The 22,601-nt window shown below is 41.0% G+C and overlaps 1 pseudogene; it reads right to left on the bottom strand.

Moving 5' to 3' along the window:
- Positions 1-21,509: 21,509 nt before the first annotated feature.
- On the bottom strand, positions 21,510-21,701 carry LOC123325272 (annotated as a pseudogene).
- Between the last annotated feature and the right edge of the window lie 900 nt (positions 21,702-22,601).

Below are 22,601 nucleotides of genomic sequence, written 5' to 3'. Positions count from 1 at the left end.
CTAAAGCACAGAGAATTTGAGTAACTTGCCCAAGGACACACAGACAATAAAAGGTAGAGCTGGGATTTGAACCCTAGAGGCATGGGTCCAGAATTGGACTCTATACCAAGGGTATTGTGGGCTTACCATACGTGGAACTTAAGAAATAAAAAAAATGAGCAAAGGGAAAAAAAAAGAGAGAGACAAACCAAGACACAGGTTCTTACCTATAGGGAACAAACTGATGGTTGCCAGAGGGGAGCATGGGGTGGGGGGAAAGGGGGTGAAACAGGTGATGGGGATTAAGGAGTACACTTATGATGAGCACCTGGGTGTTGTAGGGAAGTGAATAGCTATACTGTACACCTGAAACTAATATAACACTGCATTAACTATATTGGAATTAAAATAAAATGAAATAAAATAAAATAAGAAAATATGTATATGCCCAAGCTATTTATGAATGATATCATCCTGGAGGGAAAGCAACTATATACTATTGCAACATTAAGATAGGAAACACCATGTAGATTGGTGGGGGGGGTGGCGGCAAAGAGTTCTCTTGAAGCCAAACAAGATAAAGGTCAATTGTGGATACCTGACAACTGGCGGCGGTCCTCATACTCTTTCCATCTTTTGCAGGCTCTTCATGGATCTAGTTTCATTACTGCTTCTGGAGCCCATAAGATGATAGATGTTTTCAGCCATAGGTAGTATAACTTCTAGATGATGCCCATGATTTTGTGACGGCTACCGTGAGGGCTTCTACTGCAGCCCAGTGGCTTTCTATAGACGCCCGAGTGGACCCAAGGCCCTCAGTCTCATCTTACAAATAGAACAGAGAATGACCCACAAATCACACTTGGGTGCTCAGTTTTCTCAATTCCTTCCCCTCTGGCAGGTTCTCCTTCTTTCTTTTTTCTCAGCTCTCTTTGGGAACTTGAGATCAGTTGGAGACAGACGAGGGCTGTGGCTGCCACAGCTGCACCCACCACAGGTCACTCTGCCGTCCTCGGTCCCTTCGAATGTGCCATCTGGCCCCAGCAGCTGTTTATCCCACCGTCCTTGGCTGCGCCTGAACCCAGATGCACTGCCTTGGTTTTACCATTTCATGAGCAAAAGAGTGAAGCTGAAGGGCGCCTGGGTGGCTCAGTCGGTTAAGCATCTGCCTTCGGCTCAGGTCATGATCCCAGGGTCCTGGGATCGAGCCCCGCATCGGGCTCCCTGCTCAGCGGGGAGTCTGATTCTCCCTCTGCCCCTCCCTCTGCTCGTGCTTATTCTCTCCCTCAAAATTAAAAAAAAAAAATTCTTTAAAGAGCAAAGGAGAAGAAATGTCAGTAATATCAAGTACTGCTGAGAGCACACAGAGGGTTGAGATATGAATAAAAGGTTCTCAGTTACATCACTGAACATAGTGTCCGCAGAAAGGTAGGTGGAAGGCAGACTTCAATGTGGAAGAGTAAAGAGAAGTTGAGGAGATTGACAAGGAAAGGAAATGTTGGCATTTAAATAAGGTTGGCTAAGGAGAAAAAGGGAAATGGGCTGGTGACCAGAGAAGGAAGTGGAGCCAAGGGATACTGTTTTTACTTGATGACTGGTTCTCTGAATGTGTTAGCAACTAAGGGAGAAAGCATCAAAAAGGAGGCAAGTATAGTGGACTGGAGAATAGGTGGATGGAAAAGGCTGCTGAAGGGAGACGAACAGCAAGAATACAATTTCGGGAGAACCTCAAAATGTCATGCGGTCGATCCCCTCTTCTTTTAAGGATAACAAACAAACATAATAATAGGGTTCAAAGCTACTTTGTTAACTAGTCAGCTGGCTTTAATTTCTTACCTAATAAATTTTCCTGAATTTCCCTTTGCATTATTTGTGTAATGAGTAGGTCAGTTAATGATATGGTTTTGATTTGTGTTAGTAGAAAACCCCAAAACTCCTAACCACTTTTCTCATATCTGTTATGTTCTTCTTATGAAAAAGTTTTGCTTAAAAATACGTGGCAATTCAAAATCAGGTAAATTAGCTTAAAGGAAGAACAGGAATTAATTTATGTTTGTGTATATATAATCAGTCCCAAAGACGTTGACAGGATATTAAATGTGAGATAAACTGAGCTTATCTTTAATAAGCACTATGGAATTAGTGGAACCATTGTTATTTCCAAGAATAGAGATGCTAAAATGTCACGTTAATTCTCAGTTATTCACACAGTTGGAAATAGGCTTGAGTCAAGAATCCAAAAGAGCAAATTAATCATGCATTTAATGCACATTGTTTCTGGAAGGTTTAGTGGAATTTCTATTTATATGTGGAGATTCTGATCTGATCCAGTGTGGCTACCACACTGAGTGAGAGCATTTAAAGATTCCCCAAAATGAACCTGCATATGTAAATATCTACCATTTAATTAGATTTACTCTGGTGCTGCTGCCAAAAGCCACACATACCCAGAGCTACATCTTCCTTCTTATTAAAGGAAAACAATTATCTTGCTAGTTTATACTGGTACCTAAGGCAGGCAATTGCATTAGCTAAAAAGGAAGGAGGTTTACTACGTAAAAAGTGTTTAAGTATGTCAATGAAGAATCTCCCTAATTAAGTACAGGAAGTGACAACACTGGTCAGAATATTTAGGCATGACTGAGAGTTAACTTTACATTAACACTGGATTCTTATAAGCTCTCTGCAGTTTTTCTATGCTCCCACTAGAGCCTAGGCATTTATCTATTATTGTATTATCGATATACGCAGAATGTTCCCTAGGAGCATATTTTATGTAAGCTACAAAAGGGGAGTTACAAGCTTTGGAACACAGAAGAAAATCATCTGACCTGGACATGAAGAGTAATTACATGAAGTCTTCTAGAGTAAGTGATCTATAAACTGGGCTGTGAAGGATTGGTTTACATTTTAGAGGAGCTTTGGTAGGGGTTATGGTGACTGTAGAAATGGGCAGTAGAGATCATGCTACCGGGGTGGTAATTGGTAATAGAGAACATCTGGTATATTAGATGGAGTTTTCAAGCTAATGTGCCCTAGTTACACTGCCACTATGTGAAAGAGTTACAGATATATTTGAATCTCGATTTCCCGATTCTTGGTTGGGGAGGGGTCTAGGTGCGATCCCAGGTCGATTGCCCCTAGACACAATGTTAAAAAGAAAACCACAGGCCCAAAATGGCATTCATAGGCCAAGTCACCAAACCAGGGCTTAATACCTAACCTAATTGCCTTTCAAGCTCCCCCAGAGATATAAGTCTTAACTAGTCAAGTCAGGAATTTTCTGATCACCAATAAAGTAATCTGTCTTAGGGGCACTCTCTGTTCCCCAAAGGAAGAGGAGGTAATCCACCTAATAAGATCCCCTGTCCTTCCCCCTATGGGAAGGTGACCTTGCTTTTTTGGCTAATAACTTTCTTGCCCCAACTTCTTTCCTACAAAAACCTTCCATTTTTACAACTCCTCAGAGCTCCCCTCTACTTGCTAGATGAAATACTGCCTGATTCATGAATTGCTTAATAAAGCCAATTGGATCTTCAAATTTACTCAGGTGAGTTTTTGTTCTTTAACACAAGCAAACTTGTCGATTTATCCTGGTGTGTCATGCACGTATTATGATTTTGCCTGTGTTGTGAAGTAAAGTTTCTTGGAAAGCACTGCCTTAAAGAGTGGGTGTGGCTACCACACTGAGTGAAAATTGGTTGACGGAGGAAAATGAGGATATAAAGGTGAGCATGGAAAGATCATGAAGGGCCTTGTAAACCATTATAAAGATTTCGGGGAGCCATCGAATGGATTTAGGCATAGAACTGACATGAAGAAATTCACATCTTTGGAAAAACCACTCTAGCTGGGGTGACAGAATAGATTGGAAGGAAGTCAGCCAAGCAGCAGGGGAGACTAGTTAATACATTATCACAATCTGGAATTATGGTTACTGGCCTGGGAAAAAAGCTAAGGGGTTGGAGAAACTGTAGAACCTGGAAATTAAGTAAATAACTAGAGGAGGGCAAAAGGTAAGGGTCAAGGATGACTTGCAGGCATTTGGTTTAATCAATTAGGTGGATGGTAATAGGGATAGCTGATGTTTATGAAACAGTTTTTTTTTTTAAAGATTTTATTTATTTATTTGAGAGAGAGAATGAGAGACAGAGAGCACGAGAGGGAAGAGGGTCAGAGGGAGAAGCAGACCCCCCGCTAAGCAGGGAGCCCGATGTGGGACTCGATCCCGGGACTCCAGGATCATGACCTGAGCCAAAGGCAGTTGCTTAACCAACTGAGCCACCCAGGCGCCCGAAACAGTTTTAATAATCTTATCTATGTGCCTGCCACTGTCTCAAGAATTGTATCAACTCATTTCATTCTAACAACATTCCTATGAGGTAGATACTATACAATAAACCAATCTACAGATGACAAAGCTGGAGCCCAAGGACAAATTGTTAGTGAGAGATTAGAACCCGGAATCAAGCCCAAAAAGTTTGGCTCTAGCACCTGTTTGCTTGGCTACTGGTGCTTTACTACTACTCAGGGGCCTTATACCATCTCAGGTGCCTTTCACTAAAATTGGGAACACAGAAAATCAAGTTGGTTTTGGTATGAAGCTGATGAGTTCAACCTCGGTCTGAATCATGTCCCCATAATTTATCTGTTGAAGCTCTAACCTCCAACATGACTGCTTCTGAAGATAGAGCTTTTGTGAAGATATTTAAAGTTAAATGAGATCAAAGGGTAGGGCCCTATCCAATAGGACTGTGGCCTTATAGGAAGAGGAAGAAAAAAAACCTCTTTCTCTCCCCACCCCACCCCAGCCCATCATCATGTGAGGATACATACGTGACCTTCTGCAAGTCAGCAAGAGGGCCTCCCCAGAACCCAGCCCTGCTGGCACTCTGATCTCCAGACTCTACTATTTCTAGTCTCCACAACTGTGAGAAAATAAATTCTATAGTTTAAACCACCCAGTCTATACTATTTTGTTATGTCTGGAGAAATTCGCCTGAGATCACACCTAACCCCCGGTAGGGGATCAAGATTTAAATATGTATGCAACTCACATCACAGCCATTGAATTAGGGCACATTAGCTCGGAAGCTCTAACATACCAGATGTTCTCATTTACAGATGAACACACCAGAGCCATGATCTCCACAGTCCCTTTCTACCGCCACCTAACAACTACAAAATAGTTTGCAATAGCCTTGCAAACTAAAGCAGACTTTTAGCTGTTGGAAGTCCAAGAGGAGTGGCAAGTATCAGTCTGTTACTCAGAAGAGCCACTGGAATGGAAATACACATTTGGGAGTCCACAGCCTATGGGTAGAAAGTTGAACCATGGAACTTAATGAGATTGACTGGCAAGAGTGCATGTAACAGAAGAGGGCTGAGAATGAAAAATTAAGCCCAGAGAGACATTGACATTTAAGAAATAGAGAAAGGAAGACAAGGTAGCAAGAAAAATCTGAGTAAAAGGGGTTAGCAAGGAAAAATAGAGAAAGAACCAAAAGAAAGCAGAGGAGTGTGGTGTCACAGAGGCCAAGGAAAGAAAGATTCTGGGAGAAAGGAACGGAAGAATGATGTTAAATGCTACAGTTACAAGGACTAATAATGAATGATCCACTGGATTTAACTCTAAGAAATCACTGTAATCGTTAGTGGGAACAAGTCTATTGTGATAGACTTGTAAAGGCAGAAACCATATAGAAAAGTATGAAGAGTGAGGGGCAGTTGGGAAGTGGTGAGCTGAGAGTAGATAACCCATTCAAAGAGGGGTCCTTAATGGGAAAGGAAGAGGATGGTAGATGGAGGCCAACGCGGGGTTGAGGGACACTTTTGTTGTTCTTAAGAGAGATTTAAGGAAGCTTAATGCTGCTGGGAAGGAGAAAAGGAGAAAGAATGTGGGTTCAAGACTATAGGAGGGAGATGGGCTCATTAATAGGTAAAGTCCTTGAGAGAGTGGCTGAGATAGAAAGGCAGAGAGCCCAGGCAGAGATTAGGAAGAGGGATACCGATTCTTTTAAAAGAGAAGAAATAAGAGAATAGTGAGTTTGGAAGCAGGTGAATCTTTAGATTGACAGATGTGGAAAGGGCTTTTATCTGATGACTACGTTCTCCCTAACGACTAAGTATTTTGGTGTTTTAAGAATAAGGGAGAAGTTGGGGAGGCCCTGGGTCGAAGTTTACTTTGTTGGTGTAGTGCTGGAAACACTGGATTCTTCTATGTTTGTTTTTTTTTTTTATGAGGCAGTGGTGGCAACAGAATGGGATCTAGATGATTGGTGAGAGGAGAGGCTAGAATGTGAACCATGGAATCATGGCTGGAGGGGAATGCTGTGAGTTATTGAAAAAACTGATAGGTGAAGATAAAGGACAAGGACCCTGGAATTACAAGTTGTCAGGACTTCGTAGGACAGATGGTGAGGGTGTAACTACATGGCCAGAGAGTAGGATGACTAAACTGAAGATTTTAAGGATAGCAGTTCTGCATGGTGACAAGCTCCAGAGTATGGTCACTAGGAATGGGAATGAGATGTTTTTACAAACAAAGAAGTGAACAAGCAGGGTGCCTGGGTGGCTCAGTCAGTTAAGCGACTGCCTTCAGCTCAGGTCATGATCCCAGGGTCATGGGATCGAGTCCCATGTCATGCTCCCTGCTCCTCGGGGAGTCTGCTTCTTCCTCTGCCCCATTCGTTCTCTCAATCTTTCTCTTTATCTCTCTCAAATAAATAAAATCTTAAAAAAAAAAAGTGAACAAGCTTACGAATAGGTAAAGTTATTTTAAGTAGGTAGTCAAAATGTAATCTGAAGTTCTCAGATCCACTCATTCTGTTTTTTTGTTGTTGTTTTTTGGGGGTTTTTTTTGAGGTGAAAGCAGAGTTTGTTGAAGCTATAGAAAGAGCAGATACAGATACAGATGGAGTGGTGTGTGTGGGAGACTCAGAAAGGGAATGAGGAGCGTGAAGTCCAACCTCATTCTGTTCTAGTTCAAGCATGAGAATCAACAGAGAAATCAGTGATTGTCTTCTAAGAAGAAAATTTCAAAACCAAGACACTGTACCTACACATACCTCTCAAAAACCTCTGGTGATACAGTTGCCATGTTCTTAGCACTTTGAACTCTTGCCTAGCACAGCCTTCCTTTAGCAGCGAGGTAACTTTGCACCCAGAGTCAAAGGTGCCTTGCAGAGAAAACTCAATGAACTTTCTGAAGCACCAATGCCTTGGCATCTTTTCCTATCATTAAAACAAAACTTTACCTCCCGACAATGTTGCAACCTGTAGTTCCAAGATAGCAATGCTTCCAGAGCTCCTTTTTATGTAAGTGTGGAGTGTTCATTACTATTAATGGGATGATTCTTTTTTTTTTTTTTTTTTTTAAAAATTTTTTTTTTTTTTTTGAGAGAGAGAGAGAGTACATGAGAGGGGCAGGGTCAGAGGGAGAAGCAGACTCCCCGCCGAGCAGGGAGCCCGACGCGGGACTCGATCCCGGGACTCCAGGATCATGACCTGAGCCGAAGGCAGTCGCTTAACCGACTGAGCCACCCAGGCGCCCTAATGGGATGATTCTAATCAAATAGAAAAGTTAGAATCAAAGGAAAGTCTATGGAGGAAAAAACTGATTTCATGAAATTTTATTAAATCAGAATTGTGAACACAGCCTAATGAACCGTTCTGCCACTACTTTTGAAAGAGGGAAAAGATAACTTTTACTTGTTTTTTCCATTTCCAAAACTACCAGGCTGCACTCACTTTGCCCCGGTGCTCCTAGCATGTGTATCACTCCTGCCTTGGAATGCTGAATGTCTCCTTTGTCAGCTTCGAAATATATTGTCTCTCAGGCACTTGGAGCTCAGTTGGTTGAGCTTCTGACTCTTGATTTCGGCTCAGGTCATGGTCTCAGGTTTGTAGGATCACTCTCCATGTCAGGCTCTGTGCTCAGCGGGGAGTCTGCTTAAGATTGTCTCTCTCCCTCTCCCCCTCAGTGCCCCCTTTAAATAAATAAATCTTAAAAAAGAAAAGAAAAGAAAGATATTGTCCATAGAACTTCTACAAGGATCATCATTCCTCCCCATATTTGAAGTTTAGATTTTGTGGGCTGCTCATCTCATGAGCAAGTCACCTATCATTCTCTGTTCTTACATGGTGACCACCTTTTCCAAATATTATTCAAGATCCACTTACATCCTATCTCCTTCATGAAGTCTTCTCTGGCCATCCGAAGCTGCAGAGTATTCTGTCTCCCATGATGTGCAATACATAGTTCAACACGTATTTGTTGGATGCCTACTAAGAGGCAGGCACTGAACTAGGCGCTGGTGATACACTGTTCAATAAGATGACCTATGTAAGCATAAGGGCAAAATGCATAGTATGAAGTAAGTACTTAGTAAATAAATATTTTTGCAGAAGTGTCAAGGTAGAATAAAAGAAATAGAACACTTATTTATTAAACATGCCTTTCTGTAGATCAGGACTTTAATCTTCAGAATATTCCTTAAGGCCTTACATATGACAAAACTGGCCAGAAGGGGTTATAGGTAAGTAACACCTATAAAAGCCATGTGATAAAACAGAATTCAGGGAGCATCTGTTTGATACCAAAACCAAGCTTTTACCCCTTTACTGAGGCTCCCTCTGCAGAGTAGAAAAGACAAGGCTGATTACATTCGCAAACATTTATTGAGTGCTTATTATAAGCCAGGTACTGTATTAAGTACTTTACTTAGGTAATTATTTAATTCTTAGACAGCTGATACTGACATGAACACAATCATTATCCCTATTTTAAAGATAAAGAAAATGACTGCTGAAGAGATTACATAACTTTGTCCAGTACCCACAGCCACTATTTTATCCCATTTTCTCCTGACTGCAGACCTCAAGATCTTATCCATTTTATCTTATTAACACCTAAAGGTGAGGAGACCAGATTGCACTTCTAGCTCCATCCTTATGACTTGATTGAACATATGTCTTTTCTTCATAGCCTCAATTTCTCAGTTCTTCAAATGAGAAAAATGATGTCTCTTCTGAATTTTTGTGGGGCAGTGTGGGGTTCAAATGAGAATGATTTATCAGGTGCTTTATTAATAGTAGATAACAAAGAGAAAGGTATATTTTAGAACGGGATACTGGCTAGGACCTTCTGAAAAGCTGTCTATTGCCAAATCTATTACTCAGGGAGTCACTTTTAAGTTTAGAGTTCATTTTTAATGAACAAATTTAGTAATGATAAAACTACTTTTTTTTAAGATTTTATTTATTTATTTGTCAGAGAGAGAGAGAGAGAGCACGAGCAGGGGGAGTGGCAGGCAGAAGGAGAAGCAGGCTCCGCACCAAGCAAGGAGCCTGATGCAGGACTTGGGATCATGACCTAAGCTGAAGGCAGCCGCTTAACCCACGGAGCCACCCAGGCATCCCAAAAAACTTGATTTTTAATGTGGATTGTTCTTAGTAGATAGTTTGGAAACGTGTCCAACCAAGAAAGTTAATGTTTCATGTTATTATCCTGAGATTTAGCCTTACATGGGGCTTTCTACTGATTTTGAGATTTGGGAAAATTAGAACGGCAATGCACACCACACTGTGATGTTTCAAGGTACAGTGAGGGTCTCAGATTCATTAAAAGTAATCTATTGAAAAGTCCAGAAGACACTGGCGGCCCAGGAGGCAGCTCTGGTCAGGGGTTCTTCTGGTCAAGACAGAGGCGGGCCTGTGGGGTTCTTCCCTGCTGGGGGTGGGGGGGGGATGAGAGGGCATGGCCTCCCAGGGTATGTAACCTGCCCCCTTGTGAGGAATCCAGTGCCCTGGGGTCCCTTGCCCAGAGAGACTTTTCATCCTGAGCCCTGGGAGGCCAGACGGTGCTGCCAGCCAGCCCTTGGTGCTCATGCTGCCCCCTGCATGCTTGCGCCTGAGACCACCAGGCTCTTTGCTGAACCTGGGAGACAGTGCTCCAGAGGGGCGCAGACTTGTGCCCAGGCATCCTGGTTCTCAACTCTGAGATTCCAGTTTCCAAGACCATTCTTAAGTCTCCCTTGCAGTGCCTGGGGTGTAGGCAATGATTAACTGGGGGTTTTCTGGCTCTGGGAACGTCAGCGGTTAAGGGCATGGGCTGTGGAGGCTGACGGACGAAGTCAAGGAACAGTAGGACTAAAGCAAAGTGCTTATAGAAGGTCACCCCCGTTAGGTTGGAGGTCTATCCTGTGTAGAAGTTACCAGACACTGCTGACTCAGAGTGGTCAAAACTGGAATGGGTATGCTTTTAGCATAAACTAGTCTTCTGGGGGAATTAGTCCAGTGCTGATGACTTCTGACCCCCTGCCTCCTCAGCTAAGCTGAAGCTGCAGAGTGCACCGGGCGGTTCTGGTCGCCATGCTTCAGGCATTTGGTGAATCAATGGAGGGACAGAGAAGTACTGTGGACCCGTTCCCCGGGATGTCACTGCCACGTGGGAGGCTCTACTGGAGAGAAGAGGGAGGGGAGGGAGGGGAGGGAGGGGAGGATAAAGCTGACTCTTTGCGAGACTTTGGGCACGTTCTTCCTCTCTTCGGGGTTTCATTTCTCCAGTGGTCACCGTACGGCTTGGCCAGGGGGGACAGCCCTGGGGGGGGGTCACAAAAATGGCTCCAGCCTTGTCCCTGCCTTCAGTGGAGTGGAAGAGGAGATAGTAAACAGAGTTACAATCCTAGATGACCGGGGTGGTGGCAAAAGTCTGTGCCAATGACTGAGGGAGCCCACAGGAGAGGCAAATCATGTCACCTGGGGAGGACATTTGGATGAGATTGTTGTGATAGAACCAACATGCCCAGTCTGAATCTTTTCACCACCTCAACCTGGGCCTGGCCAGGAGACAGCTCAAGAAATATCTTCGGAGGCCTCACAGTCTTGCTGAAAGGAGGTATTCCCCCCTCTGGGTTTCTGTTGACTATTGAGTGTCTTTGGTGTTAGGGCATGGTGTGGGAGGGGTGTCAGAGAGACTAGGGGTCCGGCTGACCCGATGGCCCTGAGCCTTTAGACATACCCATCTTTGCTTAAAACGTTTCAAGCTCATCCCTTTGCCTTCAGGATAAAGTACAGATTCTTTAGCAGATCAAGACCTTGAGTGATCAGACTTTTCAGACTAGACTAAAATTTCTCAATTTTGGCGTTGGATAATTCTCCATTGTGGGGGGCCGCCATATATACTCTAGGATGTGTGGCAGTTTCCCTGGCCTCTACACACTGAGATGTCAATAGCGCACATACCTCTCCCCAGTGGTGACAACCGAAAATGTCTCCAGACATTGCCACAGGTCTGTCCCCTGGGGGCACAAATCATCCCTGCATGAGAACCACTGGACTAGAGGAGAATCGGCCACTCAACCTCTTTTGTTTCCAGGAATGTGCCTTTCTATCTCTTTCCTCATACAGACTTTTCTCCCTTCTTAACCTGGTTGATCCTTGCTAGTGCTGCAGATCTCAGAGTTCTCTCCCACAGAAACTCCTCTCAGACCCTCGTAGACTGGGCCAGGTACCCTCTTTGGGCTCCCACAGCCCACTCCCCTGTTCCAGCTCTGCACACTTGGGATTGTCACGATGTGGGGACCAGTTTGTCTTCCCCACTAGGCTGGGAGCCCCAGGAGGTCAGTCTTCATCACACTGGTTTCCCAGCACCACCCAGCTCAGGGCCAAGTGCAAAACAAGAGCTCAGTGTTTGTGGAATGAATGGATCTTGAGACAGAGATTAGGCTGTGGAATTCCCTGATGCAGATGGTGAATGCCAGCAGTGAGGTTCTGCTGTGACGTCTTGCTTCTTCCAGCCTCTACCCAGCCGTTAGGGTTGCAGTGGTTTCTCAGCCCTCATGGGCCTCTTTACAGATGTTTCTGGGGATTGGATGTGAGAGATTGGATGTGCAGGTCCAAAAGCAAGAACAGTGTGTTAGTCACTGCCACCACCACCCTCCCTCTGTTCACGGGACCTGGCACAGACCAGGAGCCTTGGTCCAGTCTCCTGCCCAGCCAGCTTGCTCCTTCATTAGCCAGATTAGCCAGGGGCTCAGACATGGGGCCACACTCCTTAGCCCTTCATTCCTTCAGCTAATGTGTGTTGAGGCCTCTGCCTACATGCAGGCCCAGTGTTATGGCTGGGCTACAGTTGTGAAAAAACAGAGGCCCTGCCCTCTTGGAGCTCTGTTCTAATTGAAGGCAAGGGTACAGTGGGGTGAGAGGAGATCAGGGATGAACAATGAACAAGGTGAATAAAAAACACTATATAGCAGGTCAGATGGCAATGACTGCCTTGGAAAGAAAGAAAGTGGAGGAAGAAGTGAAGGCCAATGGGTAGGAGAGTTGCAATTTGGAAAGGGTGGTCTAGGAAGGCGTCTCTGAGAAAGTGACATCTGAACAAGGACCTGAAGGATGTGTGAGAGAGCCACACTGATAAACGGTGGAAGAGTGTTTGAGGTTAAGGGAACAGCCAGTGCAAGCCCTGAGGCAGGAGGGGACTGCTATGGTGAAGGAGCAGCTTGGTGGTCCATGTGATTGGAGTATGTGAAGTGAGGGAAAAGAAGTTAAGAGCGGAGAGGCAGGGAGAGGCCAGCTCATGCCAGGTCTTGGACGCCACAGTGAAGGCTCTTGCCTTTACTCCAAGGGAAGTGGGAGTCTCCAAGGATTTAGCTCTTACTGAGGTAAAACTTAGATACCGTGGTCAGTGTAGAGTTCAGTGGCTTTCAGCTCATTGATGCAGGTGCACAGTGAGCTGTCAGAACCCTGTCTGAGAGCACTTCCATCCCCTCAGAAAGTTCTTGTTCCCTTTTTCAGTACCTCTCCACTCACACCCCCAGCCCCAGGCGACCACTAAAGTGCCTCCTGTCTCCACAGTTTTGCCTTTTCTAAAGATTTCTTTTTTTAAAAAAAAAAAAATCAATATAAGATGTTTTATTTAATCTGTTGTAAGCTGTGAAAACAGCTCTGAATGCATACTAGAACTTTACAATTTTACTCTCCCCCACCCGTGTTTTGTGTTTGGTGTCACAGTTTACATACTTTTACCTTATGTACCCATTAGCAAATTATTTTAGTTATAGTTATTTTTAATACTTCTAACTTCATGCTGGAGTTATGTGATTTACCCACCACCAGCACAACATTCGAGTATTGTGAATTTCACTATATATTTACATTTACTGGTGAGTAACAGGAAAACATGTGAAAGTGTAAATCTAATTAGGCGTCCTTTTCATTTCAGCTTGAAGTCCCTTTACCATTTCTTAAAAGGCCAGTCTTGATGAATGCCTTCAGCCTTTGCTTGTGCAGGAAACTCTCCTGCCATTTTGAAGGACAACCATGCCAGGTAGAGTATTCTTGGTTGGCAGTTTTCTTCCTTCAGCACTTTTTGGAGCCTTGTGGTTTGTGACTTTGTGATCTCAACTCCTGACAGAGACACGGTCATCACTTCACCCGGGTGTGTGGCTAATGTCCCCTTCAAAACTCCCACTCTAGAAGAACTCAGCCATTCTAGCTCTTCTGAGTTTGCTTCTAGCATTTAGCTAGAGAACAACCACAAAACAGCCCTTTCTTTCCACGTGCCAGGGCTGTTTCCTTCTCTAAAGAACGTGACCAGATTCAGCCTAGAGACTGCAAGCCCTGGGTGCTTCATATCCTTTCTCTTCATATCCCAAGGCTCCTTCTTTTGCTCCAAAAAGATAATCAGGTCTGGCTTTGACACAACGAGACCCAAGAAGAGGTTTCTGAAGCTCTCACATCACATCCCCGTACAATCCCTACTGAAGATGGTTCAGGCATCCCCCACTCCTGAGAGAATTTCAGGGCCACATCCCAGAATGTCAGCAGTCCCTGAGAACTGGCCATTTCTTCTTCTTTCTCCTCAGCCTCTAGACTTATTTCTCAGAAGAGATGTGTGGAGAAATCCTCTAAGAATTTCTTATAAGTAGAACTTGTTGACAACAACAAATCCACATCCTAGTTAATATGGCTTTTTAGTACTTACTTTCCAGGGGTGAATCTCAAAAATAAAATAAGGGCATAATTCAAAATGACAGCAATACCGCCTTTTAAGTTTGGTTTGTAAACTGAGGCACGAAGAGGCCAAATGAGTCACCACGTCATAAAATAAGTCACTCACAGTAAGAAAAGAAAAACAGGGGATGTGATTCTGAGATTTCAAACTCCTATTCTGCATTGCTTCCTCCTGTTTAAAGTTTTCACTCTACGAAAGGTCTCTCCAATGAAAACAGCCTTAGGTAGGAAATCCCAATGTTTGTAGACTCACTTTGGAAAAGAATGCCTTGTATGTTTGTGTTTGATAACACTGTTGTAGTTACTAAAATATCAACTCATGTTTCTGGAATTTAGGATTCCCACTGTGGAGGCAAGGTTATTTGTGTGTGCAGGCTTCTCAGCTCAGTATTTTCCTTAATGTCGGGTTGCTATGGAATCATATAAATAATTGAATTTCCTTGATATACAAGCTAGTCTAAATTGGTTTTAAAAATGATTAAGTGTGACTGGATAATTTTGTGCCACAATTTTTCCACCCGTGAGGTACTTTACGAAAGAGGAATACAAACATATCGCTTACACAAGCCCTCGGCAGAGAGAACAGAATAAAAATAGTAAAGGGTTAAAAGTGGTCACTTTAGCAAAATTGTTTAATCTGCACTGCGGTTATTTCCTTTGATGATATTTCTGTTGCCCTACTAGGCCACGAGTCCGGAGCAATAGGAAATTCAGTGACTACTGGTGGCAGACAGGTTGAATAAACAGGCTTTGTTTCCAGATCTATCGGATAGATAGATATCTTAAATTTGAATCTGTAACATGCAAGAAATAAAACACAGCAGAAATTTCAATAATTTACTTAGCTGATATCTCAACCTTCACCCTTCCGCTTATATTTCTTGGCATATCAAACAATTTTACAAGATATCATAAGACAAATGTCAAACCCTCGTATTCAGGGTCTATTTTCAAGCAGTTCCTAGAATGTTCAAGACATAGTCACATCTCACAGCAAGAGGGAGACAACACTGATCAAATTTTCAAATCCAAACAGAGTAAGATACCATAAGAGTTCTGTAAAAACAGCATAAGAATAAGTATTAGTCATAGTTTAAAAGAACATTAATGGACCATATTGTCCATTAAATTTCAGAATATTGGAGTAATGAAATTTGCTAAGGAAGAATTGTCTGCTACCAATTTTGATACTTGGTCCAGCAAGAACAACCCCAAGAAAGCATCAGGATAGAAGAGAGTTTGTTGTTAGGGTTATAAGAAATTTTGTATTTTGAGTAAATACTAAAGATGATCAAAACCAAAGCAAGTACAGATTTATGTACATGTTGTATGTTTCATTCAAAGTTGTCCTAGTGTTTTGTGGTCCTGATAGAATTAATTATTTCACCTTAAGATACTGAAGACCAGATCAGTGATTGATACCTAGTACCTTTGCAACAGGTGATTTTAGACCATAATGTCAGATCTAGGGAGCAACAATGTAAAAATCAAACCATCTGTGGATTGTTCCTTACTCAAAATGAAGAGTAATGTCTAGTATTAGTAGGCAAATGTTTAACCATCCTATTAATAACAATTACAAATCATACCAACTACAAATGCATAATACAGTGGTGTTTAATTTTCTTTTTTCCACCTGAAACTTCCACAGAGAGTACACCAAAAAATCACCAAGACTCATACAAGATATATAATTAGAGGGTAAATTTATCTGTTTACACTGAAGATAATAACTTTCTACTATTCCAGAGCTCCCCCTTTCCAGTAGCAGTATCTATTGACCACAAGAGGCAGGAGAGTGTATTAGCAGAGATCAAGGGGTTTGGCATCAGATAAACCCACATTTAAATCCAGCTCTACAACTTGCCAGCTGAGTTTCCAATAGTCCCTTGTACAAGTCATTTCATCAGAATGACTCAGTTTCTTCATCAGTGAAATGGAAAACAGAGTTGTTGGAAAAATAAATCACCTTGTTCAAAGAGCATGGAAGAGCGACTGGCTTACAGTAGGACTCAGTATATCATGGTTCAAATATCTATGAAAATTCATAATCAGGATTCTAGTGGGACTAAAGTTACAGCAAAATGGACCTGAAGAATATTGCCCCCAGGTTATGATAAAGTGCAGAAAACCATCCCCTTTTAACTATAGAAAACATGTTCTTCTAAGTGATTGGAACACTTGTATTTGTGAAATAGTTGGCCTCTCACTGCCTTTTAGTACTATATAAAACCTGACACATTTTTACCTTTTACTCTTTAATCTCCTTTTGAAAGCAATCATCAAACCGTGAGATGCACTATAATACACTTAAGGCTACATTTTCTTTTGCATAATCTATATCATATTCTTATTTTTCTGATGATACACTCTCTCACTTTGAATTTAGAAAACTGTGCCAGTGCATTTGCAAATCATCCCTGCAGGAAGCAAAACTCTTTCATCATCCTTCTCATTCTCACTGACTTTAATATCAGAGGATAACGTTTTTCTAGCTTTGCTTTAGCTCCTGCGTGATCCTACATAGCTACATTTTAGGTGGAACATCACTGAATAACAAACATCTAATTTACTGCCAGACCAATTGATTATTTGATAGAGAATGGCTAAACTCTTTTTATCTACAGTAAGACTTATTTTTAAGACACCTTCAAAGTCCCATGTGGCCATATGCCTCAGTTTCTGGTAGTGCAACGTGGGCAGAAATGTGCCATGCCATTCTTCCCCCATTATTGAGCAGAATGCCAGTGCCCAGAGAGTCCTCGATGCTACACACTGAAGAACAAGGGCACAACAGACTTGGGATGGGAATGACTGTGTTGAGCAGAACCCCTGCCCCCACTGCAGATCAACATCTACAAGAGCAAGAAACAAACTCATGAAGTCTATGAGATGTTGGGGTTTGTCTCCTATAGCCTCTAGCATCCTTAAATAATATAGAAATTGTTGCATTTCACAGTTATAACTCTGACATTTATGTCTAGAATTTATTTGAGTTAATTGTTGTGTAAGGGGTAAAATAAAGGTTGATTGTTGTTTTTTTCCATACAGACATCCAAAACCATTTGTTAAAAAAGTTTTCCTTTCTTATTGAATATGTGTCACATTTTTGCTGAAAGAGAAATGATCATATATGTGTAGGTGTACTTCTGGAAGCCTTCTGTTCCATTGATCTAGATGCCTATCCTCTCACCCATACCACCTTGTTCTTGATTACTGTAGTTTTACTGTAAGCCTTAAAATCAAGTGGTGTGGGATGCCTGGGTGGCTCAGTTGGTTAAGCGTCTGCCTTTGGCTCAGGTCATGATCCCAGGGTCCTGGGAATGAGTCCCACATTGGGCTCCTTGCCCAGCAAGGAGCCTGCTTTTCCCTCTCTCTGCCACTCCCCCTGCTTATGCTCTCTCTCTCTCTCTTTCTCTCTCAAACAAATAAATAAATAAAATCTTTAAAAAAAAATCAAGTGGTGTAATTCCTCTAATTTTATGCTGCTTTTTAAAATTACTCTGGCTACACTAAATTGTTTGCACTTTCACATGAATTTTTAGAATAAACTTGTCAATGCTATCTTAAAAGCCTCCTGAAATTTTACTGAAATTACGTGAAATCTGGATCATTTTTGGTAGAATTGAAATCTTAGCAAAACTGAGTCTTCTAATTAGTTAAGGTAATTCTCACTATTTAGGTAAGTCTTCTTAAACTCAATTCATCAAGGATTGTAGTTTGCAGTACATAGGTCTTGCACCTATTTTGTTAAGTTTATCTATCCCTAAGTAGTTTGTTTTCTCATGCTATTGTGAATGAAATTATTCGTTACTAGTATATAGAAATACTACTGGTTTTTGTATAGTATACAATCTTGGATCTTGTGTTCATGCTAAATTAACTTAGTTTTAGTAGGATTATTATTATTATTATTACTATTATTATTCCTTAAGATTTTCTATGTACTCCTACAACACCATTATGCCATCTGCATATAAAAGCAATTTTACTTCTTCCTTTCTATAATGTATGGTTTTAATTTCTCTTTCTTACCTTACTGCACCAACTGAGGCCTCCAGTATAATGCTGATTAGAAGTGGTAATGGTGGACATCCTTGGCTTTGTAAGGTCATGAGCAGGCTGCCCCAAGATGTGCCGCTTTGGCATGAAGAGTATTTTGAGTTAAAAACAATCAAAACCCAGCATATTCAGGAAAAAGCTCTTGACCTCCCCTTCAACTGCCCGCTAGTAACATAAAGAGAACTATTAACAGATTATTCCTTACCTAAGAAACTTATCTGTATATTGTTTTCCAAACATCTCCTTTTCACTTTCCTACTAATGGTCTTCCTCCCTTTGTATTCTCAGATCCCAACCCTGAATCCTTAGTTTTTAGGATGCCATATAGCCTCTTGTTGCTTGACTGTCTTTGGATTTTTCGCGTCTGAGTGGATCCCTCATATGTACAAGATTAAATTTGATTTTCTCCTGTTCATCTACATCATGTCAATTTGATTCTTGGTCTAGCAGAAGGATCTTAAAAGGCAGAGGAAATTCTTCCTTCCCAACGTTGGTGTAGTCAGCAGGACACTTGAACTCCTTGGACACTGCTCACCTCAGACATTGCTGCAGCTGAGAGATCCTTGGGATATCTGACAAACAGCCAACAGAAGGTAAGATTTCTCACTATATCAGTTCCCTGGAACCTCTATCTGCATAGTTTGATGGAGCAAGAATGCTGAGAATTCTTTCTCTCTTTTTCTAATTTAGATTAGCAGGAGAAAACACTTAGGGAACTTAGTAACTCTTGGTAGAAATTTGGTAGAGTACTCTTTGGTTATTCTCGAGTTTCTTCCCAGACATGGTCTTTGTTTTCCTTTGTCTATGTCTTTTATACCTTTTGTCATAAAGAGAAATTACCACAGGCATAGGCCCTATCAGTCTGCTGTTCAAGCCGGCCTCACAGACTGGTGAGTTCATGGTTCTTGTTAAGATCAATGTCTGTTTAAGCAAACTTTGCTATGGGTTAATGTGCACATGAGGTAAAAGCTATTGCTAAAGGGACATCTTGGAAGCCAAGGCAACAAAATTCAGGGACATGGGTCAAGCACTTAAAAGCTGTTGGAGCGCTCACCACCTAACTCAGACTCCTGTGTTAGGATAAGTTGGTCATGGGATGAGTTTAACCGACACTAGTTTACACCAACCTCAAAAAAACTTCCACGCAACAAGGTACAGTGTAAAACCCCCAAGCCCATGGCCCATCCTTTTTAGGTGTTAGTGTGGCTCCAAGAGACCCAAAACTTAGACATCGCTTCACCCCTACTGGGGTCTGCTCTTAAAAAAATCATAAACAAAAGTTTTTCTTTAAAGTTATCTGCCTGGAAAAGTAAAGATCTGTGTTTTGCCAAAATAATTCCTGTGTTTAGCAGATCTTTGATTACACAAGAAAACTGAGACTGACTGTTCAAAGAGCCAGACGTGCCTGAGTGGCTCAGTCAGTTAAGCCTCGAGTCTTGATTTCGGCTGAGGTCATGATCTAAGGGTCATGAGATTGAGACCCGCGTCAGCCTGTGCACTGTGTAGCCTGCTTAAGACTCTCATGACCCTGAAATCAAGACCTGAGCTGAGATCAAGAGGGGGACACTCAACCAAGAGTGAACGCAACATGCATTCTCTCTCTCTCTCTCTTTAAAACAAAAACAAAAACAAAAAAAAATGAAGTTTGCTTGCAACTATGTAGCCTTGTTTATTTGCCCTTAAAATCTTCTATTGTCTTTTTAACTTTGTTTAAGTAAAAAGTAAATATTATTTTATAATGATTTATGATCCTATTTAATCCTAGTTAATCAAATGTTTTCTATTATTTTATATATTTTACATGATTTTTATAATGATTTGTGATCCTATTTAATGCTACTTAATCAAATGTTCAAGTCTTTGGATATTTTTTGGCATACTTCCAAAGTCAAATTCTCAAATGAAATCTTTGACCATAATCTAACTGAAATTTTCCAGCAGGTCCCTGGAACAATCAAAGATTTCTCTGAAAAATTAAACTAATTAGGCTTACTTGGTATGTTAAGTTACATAGGAAGCATTGTCAAATAAGTGATACTAAACACTCAGATTATATTTGTGCAGAGATATGTTATTAGAGTAAGTGTTCTAAAATTGTATGAAGCTCCTAGATATCTGATTTCTTGGTATGTTATTATCTTGGAGTGTTGTGTGTCACAGAAATAATCAAATTCCCTTGTCAGTTGCACTGTAATGAATGTGAACCAGATCTTCAACCATGACCATTCTTCAGTCTTATCATTTACAAGTTACCATTTTACTCTGATGCTATGGCAGATGTGTTTCATCTTCAGTGAGACTCAAAAAAACTCTTGAGTACAGTTTTCTGATACCTTAAGATCATAAAGCTGAACTAGGTTAGAATTTCTGTACTAGTGGTGAAACTGGATTCAAGCAGAAAAGAGTCAATAATACGGGACTGAATGAACTGAGAAGGATAATTAAAGTTTTTATGACTTTTTTATTTGAAACATGGCTGACTTTAAAAATGTTCTGTTTTTCCAGATTTAAGGAAACCTTTTCTCTCAAGCTAACTTAACAGCAATTTGACAAAATATACCTTTGGAAACAAATGAAATATTTACCTTTTTCTCCCTACTCAATCCCTCCAGAATTCAAAAACTCAGTAACTATTCTTATATATTCATGGCATTGTATTTATTTGTCCAATGAGTTCAATGTCCAGTGTTCAAAGTCCAATGTCCAATAAGACTTTGTTCTCCTTATGACAGGACACAATTGGAATCATTGGTTATATTACTAAAGCTTTGACTGACATGTCATATTTGAGAATGACATGCATAGATTCAGACATGACCAGACAGCTTTAAGGAACTAAGGTTGACTTTATGGAGCCAATAAAGCCCCTTGAAAATATCATCCTGAAAAAAACAAACAAACAAACAAAAAAAAACAAGGAAAAGAAAAACAAAAGAAAGAAAAGAGAAGAGAAAAGATCATTCTGATACCTTGCTTACAGAGCTCCCAGCAGCTTTACCAGATGAGTAAAGAAGGTCACTTTCTGTCAGGTGCAGGAACCCCAGGATATATGGGGGAGCTGGAGAAGAGAGGAATTAATCCAAATCTAGTGGTGTTGCAGGGGAAGTCTGATGGCAAGTGCTTGGTTTGGCTTCTGGATCTGAGAGGCTGTTGAAAGTTCAATTTGGAGATTCCCTATGAAAAGTTCCAGCAAAACAGGTTTGTTTTCATTTGTTTCCTTTTTTAATTCAAGTGTAATTAACATATGGTGTTACATTAGTTTCAGGTGTACAGTATAATGATACAACAATTCTACACATTACTCAGTGCTCATCATAAGTGTACTCTTAATCTTCTTCACCTATTTCACCCATCCCTCCATTCACCTTCCTTCTGGTAACTATCAGTTTGTTCTCTATAGTTAAGAGTCTGTTTCTTGGTTTATCTTGTTTTATTTCCTTTTGTTCATTTATTTTGTTTCTTAAAGTCCAGATATGAGTGAAATCATATGGTATTTGTCTTTCTCTGACTTATTTCACTTAGCATTACACCTTCTAGCTCCATCCATGTTGTTGCAAATGGCAAGAGTCCCTTCTTTTTTCAATTAGCAATAATCGCGCCTCGGATAAACCTCATTGGCTACGATACTGCCACTGCGCAAAGCTAAGAGTCCATTCTTTTTTATGGCTGAGTAATATTCCATCGTATGTGTGTGTGTGTGTGTGTGTGTGTGTGTGTGTATACACACATACATATATATATACCACACCTTCTTTATCCATTCATCTATTGATGGACACTTGGGTTGCTTCCATATCTTGCCGGTTGTAAATAATGCTGCAATAAACATAAGGGTGCCTATGTCTTTTCAAATTAGTGCTTTCATTTTCTTTGGGTAAATTCCCCATAGTGGAATTACTAGGTCCTATGGTAATTCCATTTTTAATTTTTTGAGCAACCTCCATACTGTTTTCCAGAATAGCTGCACCAGTTTGCATTTCCATCAACAGTGCATGAGTGTTCTTTTTTCTCCACATCCTTGTCAACCTTTATTGTCTTGTGTTTTGATTTTAGCCTTTCTGACAGGTGTGAGGTGATGTCTTATTGTGGTTTTGATTTGCATTTCCCTAATGATTAGTGATGTTGAACGTCTTTTCTTGTGTTTATTGGCCATCTGTATGTCTTCTTTAGAGAAATGTCTACTCATCTCTTCTACCCATTTTTAATTGGATTATTTTTTTTGGTGTTGAGTTGTATGAGCTCTTTATATATTTTGGATATTAACCTCTTATCAGATAACATTATTTTTGCAAATATCTTCTCCCATGTGGTGGGATTTTTGTTTTGTTGATGGTTTCCTTTGCTGTACAAAAGCTTTTTATTTTGATGTAGTCCTAATAGTTTATTTTTGCTTTCATTTCCCTTGTCAAAGAAGACCTATCTAGAAAACTGTTTCTACAGTTGATGTCAAAGAAACTGCCTATGTTTTTTTAAGGATGTTTATGGTTTCAGGTCTCACATGTAGGTCTTTAAACCATTGAATTATTTTTGTGTATGGTTTGAGA

Source organism: Neomonachus schauinslandi, chromosome 6 (assembly GCF_002201575.2).
Source record: "Neomonachus schauinslandi chromosome 6, ASM220157v2, whole genome shotgun sequence".
In the NCBI taxonomy this organism is placed as follows: domain Eukaryota; kingdom Metazoa; phylum Chordata; class Mammalia; order Carnivora; family Phocidae; genus Neomonachus; species Neomonachus schauinslandi.
Note: the sequence above shows the minus strand (reverse complement) of the source record. Positions and strands in the feature narration are given on the sequence as shown.